At 40.9% G+C, this 10,918-nt stretch overlaps 1 non-coding gene across 1 annotated transcript; it reads right to left on the bottom strand.

Annotated features, from left to right (window-relative positions):
• Positions 1–5,789: 5,789 nt before the first annotated feature.
• On the bottom strand, positions 5,790–5,887 carry LOC116631163. Its single transcript, XR_004299110.1, has one exon. It is a non-coding gene; the product is annotated as a U6 spliceosomal RNA (small nuclear RNA).
• Positions 5,888–10,918: the final 5,031 nt, after the last annotated feature.

Below are 10,918 nucleotides of genomic sequence, written 5' to 3'. Positions count from 1 at the left end.
TAGGCATCCACTGGGCGTCTTGGAAAGTATCCCGAGTGGATAACGGGGGACTACTGTACTGTGAATTATAGTGATATAGAAATATATCCTAATTCTCTCTATTACTTGTTAAACTCCTTGGGGAATTAGTTTCTACTGTTGTGCTATACACATCATATGATTCTAATGCCTGTTTGATGAATAAATGATGAAATGGATGATTATACTTCCACTCATTCAGAATGTTCAAAGAGGTTTCACATAATTCAATGGTCTTATTAAGTAAAAGTTACTATCTATATAATATATATGGATTGACATTAAAATATAAAATTCTATAAGTCAAAATTACACCAAACAATATATTTTTTATGATTCAAAAGGCACTTCAAGTATCTTTAACTTACAAAATGAAGAGAAACCAATTGATTTCCTAAAAACATATCTTCATCTCTTGTTTTGGTCTACCAGTAGTTTACCATGACTTTTAAATAAATCTGCTTTGTCAAGTTGTCTAGTTGTATGGATTCTGAATAAAAAGCAATTTTATATTCTGGTTGGAAGGATTTTAGAAGGCTAAAAAGTACCTTGAGAAAGACAACATAACATAGAACCAAGGTGATGAGAATGATTATATTTTAATTTTTCTTTAATACATTTGTATCTCGACATATTATATTTCTAGACCAAAATGGTTTGTACATCTCTGTTGCTTGAGCAGGAGGAAATCATTATAATGAAAAGAGTTATTGAAAATGGTCCATGTTGTGTAATTCCCAGGATAAATGGGCTGAGTAGCAAATATTTCTGTTGTGAACTGTTTTACACTGAAATGTGCATTATTAAACCCATTTGTTGAGCACATTGAAAGATCGAATATCTTCCTAACTCGACACTGGAAAATGTTTATTTGCCATTCCTCTCCTTCCTCTGCTCTGATCTTGTTAGATATTGTTTCTGGGTTTTCTGGAATCCATCCATATTAGAGGGGGAAAAAATCATAGCCGAAGAAACAAAAAAAACCCCAGAATTTACAATTTATAAACACATATTTTTAACAAGATCATAAGAAATTTAAAATAGCATACATAATAGAAACCGCATGTAGGAAAACATATAGAACGATGTGGTGGGTGACCATTTTTACACCATCATAACGACCCCATACATTTGAAGAACACAAAAACAGTAGTCATCAGGTTATAAGAATTTGAATGTAGCAAAGGAATGCTAGTGATCAAGATGGTCTGGAGGTGATGTGATGCCCTTTTGATTTTGTAAGTAGGTTATTTTATGCATACTGTGTACTGAAGTAATATACGTTTAACTATTGCCCTTTAAAACACTGTGTGTGCAATCAAGTTGTTTTTATTTCATTTAGAGTAATCATATGTGGGCTTGGTTCCCTGTTCCAATTACTTCCCCCCAAAACCCACCTCTGTTGAAAAATCAATTGAGCACCAAAGATTAGAGTTGAAGGCACTAGCAACAGCTGGAGTGGAAGAAGCAGAAAGCAGTTTTCCTCTTTGACGATCCTTTTCTCCTCCAGTTAATGCCCATTATCTAGAGTCAAATCAAAAATAAAACATCCAGGTGTAGATTTATCTACTTCCTCATTCATTCAACAAATCCTACCGAGTGCCTACCATGTGCCACCTCAGTACTCAGTGGGGGGACATGTTATAGAAAGTTGTTAAAGTGGCATTGGGCTTCTGGAGAGAGCTTGAAGTTCAAAATATAGAATTGGAAGTCAGATACATGGTGTAAGAAGTGCCTTTGAAGCAGATGAAAATTGAGGGAAGTTAAATGAAGAGACAGGTGTATGTTGAGATGCGGAAGAGATACGAGACCAGTTACGTTCTTCAGTTGCTTTGGGAAGTCTCTGCTATGAATGCTACAGAGAAGATACAGGAGATTTTGAGGAGAGAGAATTATGTGTGTAGAGTTGTTGGGGAGATGTTCCCAGCGCCGAGTCAGGGGACTGTTGTCGGCATTGTGGCATAATGGAAGCAAGCATGAGTGTGGAATGGTGAGCCGGAGTAGTCCCGGCTTTCCTCCAGCAATGCTCCTGGGCATACATGGAAACACTGGATAGCGTGTATGATGTGGTTTTGCCCACTGATGTCGTGGGTCACAAGGATATGACAGGGGCCTAGGTGGAGAGGGCAATAATGGGCTGAGAAGAGAGCTCATGGATGGATTAAACTATGAAGGATTTCGCATTTATTGAACTCAGCAGAAAGCAGGGAGAAGGCTGGGAAGGGGAGGAGTGCAGTGGTACAATTGGGGGCTGCGTATAAAAACCAAATATTCCAAGTGCCTGTTGTGGTTAAATTCAGGGAATGATCCTGCTGGTGCATGGCTGAAGGAGGCTGCAATTGGAGGACTGCAGGGAACAGGATCGTGGGACTCGACAGCTGAGGTAATCGATGGGACCCTAGCATGCATTTTGAAGTTGTCAGAAAGTGGTGATGAGGAATGAGGACATGCAGGAAGATCCCAAGCCAGGTGCTGTATTCATTTAGAAAGATGCAAGTGGGTCTCATGGAGGTCAGTGAACAACAACTGTGGTGCCTCTGAGGTGGTGGGACAGAGACCTGGTGTCACTTTTAAATGAGGAGGAAAAAGAAGTGGACAGTTGAGTAGTCCAGAAGTCTGAAGTCCGGGCTTGTAAATCACTGGAAGGAAAATCCCAAGAGGGCCAGAGCTTACTTTGAAGACATCCAGATACTGTATACGATCAGCCACAGTTTTTCTAGGTTCATTCAAATACATGTTAATTTATTAGCTGTTGATTTGATTATTCATCATTATGGATACTGTCTTGGGTGAGAAAAAGAAAAAGATGTTATTTTATATTCTGCCTTGATTCCTTTCTGACACTTCTTTGGTTGTATTTTTTTCATGGTCTCTCAGCTTTAAAAATGTCGAATAGTGGGAGGGAGGATACGCTTTCCCAAATATCAGATACTCAAGGCTTTTTACATATATCCAAAATGAGATCCCGTTGGCGAGCCAACTAAACTAGAGAGTATGTTATTTTTCAAAGTAATCCTCTGTATCTGAAAGAAAAACACTGTATTAATCCTTTTTTTCTTTCTAAATACCATAATTTATTTAATCTTACTTATATAATCATAGTCTTGGACTGGTTTTCAAAACCACCATTATATTAAGTATGTAAAATACAACTGATATGATTATTGAAGTGTATACTTTTTGCATTAGAATGGAGAACACAAATTTTGATGAGTTTCCTGACATATGAACAAGTGCTCTGATAACTTTACAGACATATCAGTATATTCATAGATATTCTGATTATTGCAAAGTCAGTTCTTTTTTTTTTTTGCATGGGTAGCTACCTAAATTGTTTACAAAGCATAGAGAATGCTATTTAAATCACAATATAATAAACCCCTTCCAAGGATCTTCTTTAGTAGGGGCAGCAGATCATAGCAGTAAAGGTTGTCGTTGACAAACACCTGTCCTTTATAGTTACGTGCTAAAAGATAGGTGTTCTGGGCGCCTGGGTGGCTCAGTTGGTTGAGCGACTGCCTTCGGCTCAGGTCATGATCCTGGAGTCCCTGGATCGAGTCCCGCATCGGGCTCCCTGCTCGGCGGGGAGTCTGCTTCTCCCTCTGACCCTCCCCCCTCTCATGTGCTTGCTCTCTCTCATTCTCTCTCTCAAATAAAAAAATAAAATAAAATAAAAGACAGGTGTTCTTACATTTATTATGCTTCTATTGTGCTTTCCATCACTACTATAACAAATGTTGATAATCTGAAAGATTTCATAGCACTAAGAGCAAACAAACCCTATTCATGCATTGAGATGAATTTATTACTTTTCATTCCTTATTTAAGTAAACCAAGTCCACGGAATTCGAAAGTAAGATATTACCACTTTCTACTTTCCTGCCTGCCGTGTTAATTCTCCTTTGGAAGACAGTTGTCTTGCCTGCTGGATCCTTCTCTTAGTCTGACTCTGTTTGATATGAGATCAAAGGGCTTTCATTTTCTGTATCAATTAGGCTGGCTGTCTTGTCTCAATGAGATTAAGTAGCCTCTGGAGAGTAGTGACACCAGAACAGCCATAGATGAGCTGATGGTTAGCATACAATATGGCTGTCTTAATTCTTTCTAAATGATAGTTTGTCTAGTCTGATGTCTTTTTTTTTATGGTTGTGTCTGAGGCTCATTTGTTCAGGGCAACCATGCAGCACACAGCAGACCTGATAATCAGTGGTTTGAGTTTCTAAAAAGGCTGGAAAGACACATCAATTCTCTCGCAGGCTTAAGATATTTCCCCTACTTAGGCAAAGTCCAGCTTTCTGTGGTTGTTTCTTTGATTTTTCTTTCTTTTTTTTTTTTTTTTTTGGTAGGATACCAAGTACCAGAATATTTTACTCCAAATAAATTCTAAATCTCATACCCCAAATGTACCTCCAAGTTGCTTAAAGGAAGCATTATCAAAAGCATTTGCGGAGCTCCAGGCAAAGCTATATAAGCCCAGTGTTAGTCTTGCTGTACAGAGATTTTTCTGTATCTAGAAGTTTGTGGTCTGCATTTTCCACTGTCATATTTAACCACCTTTTTTTTTTTAAAGATTTTATTTATTTATTTGAGAGAGAGAGAGAGAGAATGAGCAGTGGGGAGGGGCAGAGGGAGAGAGAGAGAGAGAGAGAGAGAAGCAGACTCCCTGCTGAGCAGGGAGCCAGATGCGGGGCTCGATCCCGGGACTTGGAGATCAAGAACTGAGCAGAAGGCAGATGCTTAACCGACTGTGCCACCGAGGAGCCGCTTAACCAACTTTCTTGAGATGAGTATTTAATGATCTCACTGGAGAAAGTGAAGCAATGTATTTAAAGGAGTAAACAACACACTGGTATTTATTAACAACATCCTCTCTCCACCTGTTCACTCTGTCTTTACTTTCAGAGATTTCCTCGCCAGCTGCTTTGTCAAGAAAAAAAGGTCGTCAGGCATCAACTCACCGACTTCGTCTTCCTCACCATCTTCAGACGTCTCTAGGCTTAAACCTATTCTTCCTTCTTCCCTCTTATCCCAGAAGAAAAACTTCTACCACTTTCCAAGTCTTGACCTTTACCCTGAGCCCTCAAAATCTGGCTTCCTCAGTATCTCCCCTCCTCTCATGTTTGTGACCCATCCTTTCTCTTCTGGGTACACATGTGCTCGAGACTCCACCAGACGTTAAAGAAATAAAAAACAGTGACAAAAACAACCATTCTTTCTTTAGCTCAACTTCCTTTTTTTCTGGGCTAATGCCTTACATTTCACCTTTTCATCATCAGATTCTCAAGAAAGAAGACTACATGACTTATTCTATTCATTAGGTCCTATTCTCTCTCTCTCTTTTAAAGATTTTATTTATTTATTTATTTATTTATTTGATAGAGAGAGAGAGCACAAGCAGGGGAATCGGCAGGCAGAGGGAGAGGGAGAAGCAGGCTTCCTGCTGAGCAGGGAGCCCGATGTGGGGCTCGATGTGGGGCTCGATCCCAGGACCCTGGGATCATGACCTGAGTCAAAGGCAGATGCTTAACAACTGAGCCACCCAGGCGCCCTCTTTTTTTTTTTTTTTTTTTTTTTAACAATAAACACCATTATTCCATGACCGAAGATAAGAGGGAGGAAGATTTATTTGCCTTTCTAGGCTTTGATTTTCCTCAGATAGGACTCTAGCTCCTTGCCTTCTGGTGTGGAGCCATCTACTCAGCCACACCGGCCTGGTCTTGAAGCGATGCATGCAAGAAGCTTGCCCTGCTGGAGCTGCTCCTCCAGAAGACAAAAACAGGGAATGCTTTGCAGATTTGTTTGTCATCCTTGCTCAGGGATCTTCTCCATATTGTTCTAATTTTAGGGTATGTGCTGCTGACGGGAGCACGGTCCCATTCTCTTTTTAATCCACTGCCGTCTGATTTCTGCGCTCACTGCTGCTCTCACCAGGGAGGGTAAGAACATTGAGTTACCATTCAATGGACACTGTCTACTTGCCTCTCTTGTCCATTTGCCACTAACGGTTAGTATTTCCATCAGGAAAGTCGTCTTCTCTTCTGAGCTCTGCTTTACTTCCTTCTCCTGGTCCCCCTTGTGTATCCTTCTAAGCGTTTTGCCTCTTCAATTATTTTTTGTCCCTCTGTCCATCCCTGAGAAGTTGGGGTTCCCTAGGGTTTGTTTCTTACCCTTTCTCCTCCTTCCCCTCCTCATCCCCCTCACCCCGAGGCAATCTCATGCTTTGGCCTGATTTCTTCTCCAGCCATAGATCTGTATCTCCAACTACTCATAGGAGTTCCCCTTGAGGCACCTCAAAATTCAGCACACAGTAAAGAACTGACGGGCATTCTCCCTACAAATTGTTCACACAGATTTCTTCTCCCTTTCTCCCTAGCTCAGCCAGAACCCCATCCTTCTCCCAGATGCCCAAGAGTGAACCGTGCCCCTCCCCTAACTTCCTTACTTCCTTTCAGTTCTACCTCCTGAGAAGCCGTCTCCTGCCCCTTCATTCTTCATTCCACTGCTCCAGTCTAGGTCAGAGCTCATCACTTCATACCTGGAAGGTTGCATCTAGGCTTTTCCTTAGTCATATTTCTACAACCAGATCGGATCACATCACTACCAGGATTAAGGACTGTTTTCAATTTCCATCTGCCTGCAGGATATGCTTTAGCCCAAACTCCTTAGTGCAGCATAAGATCCCTTTCAGAATGTAGCCAAGTCTGATTTTCTATTTACTCTTTGGTCTCCCACCCCCATATGCCTTACACACTCCAGAATGTTCCCCATTTGTGCCTTCATAGCTAAGATCAAGGTGCTGCTTTCCCTGAAATGTTCCTGTTCCTTCTCTCCTCTTTCTGCCTGGCAAATCCCGATTCCTCCTTTTATGTGAAGCTGCCGTGTCGCCTCCTTTCTATTCCACTGGTCTTTGCTGACCACAGCCTCCACCCCATTCCCCCCTCTTTCTTTTTTTTTTTTTTTAATATTTTATTTATTTGAGAGAGAGAATGAGATAGAGAGAGAGAGCATGAGGGGGGGGGAGGGTCAGAGGGAGGAGCAGACTCCCTGCTGAGCAGGGAGCCCGATGCGGGACTCGATCCCGGGACTCCAGGATCATGACCTGAGCCGAAGGCAGTCGCTTAACCAACTGAGCCACCCAGGCGCCCCACCCCCCTCTTTCACAAAACGAATTGTTATGCCTTTGCTGTTCCAGAGCATTTTATGCAGGCTTCCACTGAAAGTCCTTGTCTCATTGTCTTATAGCTATTTTTCTGCTGCTCTGTCTCCTCTACCAGACTACCGTTCTTCTAAAGTCATGTTCACCTTTCCCGCTACGCCAAAGATGCTCACCAAACTCCAACTATGTCTTCAAGATAAAATAAAAAGCCTAAGTGGGACAACTGGGTGGCTCAGCCGGTAAAGTGTCCAGCTTTTTTTTTTTTTAAGGTTTTATTTATTTATTTGAGAGAGTGAGAGAGGGAGAGAGAGAGAACAAGCAGTGGGGAGGGGCAGAGGGAGAGAGAGAGTGGATGCCCTGCTGAGCAGGGAGCCCAAGGAAGGGCTTGATCCCAGGACCCAGAGATCATGACCTGAGCTCAAAGCAGGCGCTTAACCAGTTGAGCCACCCAAGCACCCCAAGTGTCTGACTCTTGATTTCTGCTCAGGTAATGATCTCAGGGTCCTGGGATCAAGCCCCATGTGGGGCTCTGTGCTCAGCACGGAGTCGGCTGAAGACTCTCTCCCTCCCCCTCTGCCCCTCCCCCCACTTGTGCACACATACACACTCTCTTTCAAATAAATAAATTAAGAAAGAAAGAAAGAAAGAAAGAAAGCCTTAGCTGACTGCCTCAGGTGGCATTAGGGTTCCTCTGTCCTGCCACAATTTTGTATTCATGTACTTTCCTACAGCACTTGTTATATTGAAGTTATGTGTTTACTTTTCCATTTCTTCCACTAGACTGAGAGTATCTCAAAGCAGGGACCTCATCCTATTCATCATTGCCATCCAAATGGCTAGCACAGTGCCCAGAACACAATAGGTACCAAGTAAATGTTTGTTAAATCAACTGTCACCCCCCCTTAGTCTTTATTACTTGTAGTGGAGTTATTTTTAGATGTGAATTGGTGCTTTTGTTTTGAACACCTATATAGGATATATTTTAAGTGCCTATTAATTTTACTATGAATATTTCACCTACAATGACCACCACCTGTGTAGTAGGTCATTGGAAAATCTCGATTGCTAAAGAAAGATCACATTACGTTGGTTGAAAACAACCTTGATTTATGGGAAACTGAGCCTCAGAGAGAGCTGAATTAAAAGAAAAACAGTGAGCACATAGAGTGATATAAAGTGCTTACTCATGGCATTGGAATGCCAATGAATATGTAACATTCCACAGGCTGGAGTTATTATTTTTTTATAATAATTATTAATCTCATCAATTAGAAAAGAGAAAATCAAATGGAAGGTAACTGAAGTTACTTAACAAATTTAGGCTAAAAACCAACTTAAAAAGCTATACTAAAAATCCCCTTAGTCCCAGAACCATAGTGTATCTATCTGCAGAGTGTCTTCCTATTAGAGCTTTCCCCATAATTGTCAAGTTATGGGACAGAAGAAAACATAATCTTATTTTTCAACAGCTGAGGTTGGTGTGAGGGTGAACTGGGGAAACCAGGAAACTATCAGGAAAACCTTTACCCTTGTGGATTCGCACAGATAATGTCTATTCACTCTATAACAATCAGTCAACATGGATAAGTCCCTGGGCTATAAGCTGGAATATTGATCTGAGTGAGTCTGGCTCCAGAACTCTCATTTTCTATGCGCTAACAAACTGTGAGTTATTTTGTGAATGCTCTAGTACCTCTTTAGGTAGGTGATTTAAATCACTGATAATACAAATTAGTAGTTATGTTAATAAGATAACTCCACATTTTCTTTTAGCCTGGTGAGTCCTCTCAAAATAGGGCTGTTTCAGCCAAACCAGTACATCTACTCTCACTGTATTTTTCCCCTTTTCTTCTTCCCCCACCTTGAGTCAGGCTGTGGTGCGTTATGGGTATTTCCATAAATTACCAACCCCTGTACGTACATTTTTACTTAGCCCATATCCTGCTTCCTACACTCTTCTAAGTTTTATTCATGAATCACTCAAAATTTTACATTCCAGAAATTACACATTTACTTTTCAGTATATAACAGCCATTCTTCCTCCCTTATTTGAAATATTTTTTAACACTCGTTCTAAATGAACTCACCATGGCTCATCCTGGTTTGCATAATTATAGGGGGCTCTTATAAGTAATTATCAAGACTCTTTTTTTCTTTGTTTTTCCCTTACTCATCCTTTTTATTTTTTGTACAGGGTGAGGGGCTGGGGGGAGTTCCCTCCTAGGGAGAAGGCGCCTGGTGGTGAGGGCACTTCACAACTCATTAATTATCTATTGGGCATTGGCTCATTTAAAGAGTATTAGGCAGGTTGTTGGGATTTGAGACTGGAGGAACCAGGGTGGAAAGCAATTTGTCCGCATTAGAAACGAATCAAGATGGAGAGCCCTAGGCTCAGAGATGTGCCAGGCTTGCAAGAGGATTTTGGATTTGGGAGTTTTTAACAGCTTTTGAAAGATGAAGAAAGCACCCCTAGTATGCTAGAATTAGGAGGCAACGCTTCACATTTAAGAAGAATAAATTCAGCTTCACCCAATGAGATGAGATCTGGGAATTTACATAAAGAGGTAGTTTAGGCTAAAATTATAAGAAGCTTCTTGGGAATGAAAATATAACTGATTATGAAGTGTAGATGGAATGCTTGGGAGTTCATAATTGTCCTTTCCAGTCCATTAAAAAAATAAATATGTTTAATAAAGATAGATTTATTTTTTTTATTTCTTAAAGATTTTTTTTTATTTATTCATGAGAGACAGAGAGAGAGAGAGAGAGGCAGAGGGAGAAGCAGGCTCCCAAGGAGCAGGGAGCCCGATGCAGGACTCGATCCCAGCACCCTGGGATCATGACATGAGCTGAAGGCAGATGCTTAACCATCTGAGCCACCCAGGCGCCCCAATAAAGATAGATTTAATAGGTAATTTTAATTATGGCTTTGAAAGAATTCAAACAATACAAAAGGGTTTACAATAAAAAGTAAGTCCCCATCTTTCCCTTCCTAAGCATAGTCTCCTTTCCCCTCTCCCCTGGTTCCCTTTGCTGGACAAAACCACAATTATCTAGTTGTTATTTATCCTTCTGGAGAAAGTCTGTGCATTCACAAACATATATGTGTGTGAGTTATTCTTTATTTTGCCACATGAATGATAGCAAACTATATGCACTGTCTGCACCTTACTTTTTCCTCTGATTGATGTGTCTTAGAGATGTTTTCCTTAAGAGTCCAAATAGAGCTGCCTTATGCTTTACAACCACTGCAAAATTTAATTAACCATTCCCTTCTGATGGACGTTCAGGTACTCTGCATTCTTCTGCTGTTACAAAACTATACTGCATCATAGTTGAGCAGAAAGAACAACATGAAAACCTCCTGATGGGAGGGTTGGAGGCAGCGTAGGACAGAATGAACTGTTGTTCTCATATGAACCAAACATTTTTAGGTTCTGCTTCTCTGTGTGCCTCATTGCCATGCATACATGGGGGAAAACACACAGGAGCTCTATGAGACGGCCACTTACTGTTGTTTTCCTATGAGGTCAGGCACATTTCCATTATGTGGAGTTATTATGTAAAGTATCCCAAGTCTTATGTGGCAGTGGGGGTACGTGTTAGGAATATACCTGAGTTATTTAAGGAGAGAACTACATGTTGTGGAAAGAGCATTGGTTTGGGTCACAAGAATTTGGTTCAAGCCTCAACTCTGCCTTTTATTGGTGTGATAATCAAAGTCCTTTTAGTTTCTCCGAGCCT

The sequence above is a fragment of the Phoca vitulina genome, unplaced genomic scaffold (genome assembly GCF_004348235.1).
Source record: "Phoca vitulina isolate PV1807 unplaced genomic scaffold, GSC_HSeal_1.0 scaffold4, whole genome shotgun sequence".
Lineage (NCBI taxonomy): Eukaryota > Metazoa > Chordata > Mammalia > Carnivora > Phocidae > Phoca > Phoca vitulina.
The sequence above is the reverse complement of the archived record's forward strand: the minus strand, read 5'-3'. Positions and strand labels throughout refer to the sequence as shown.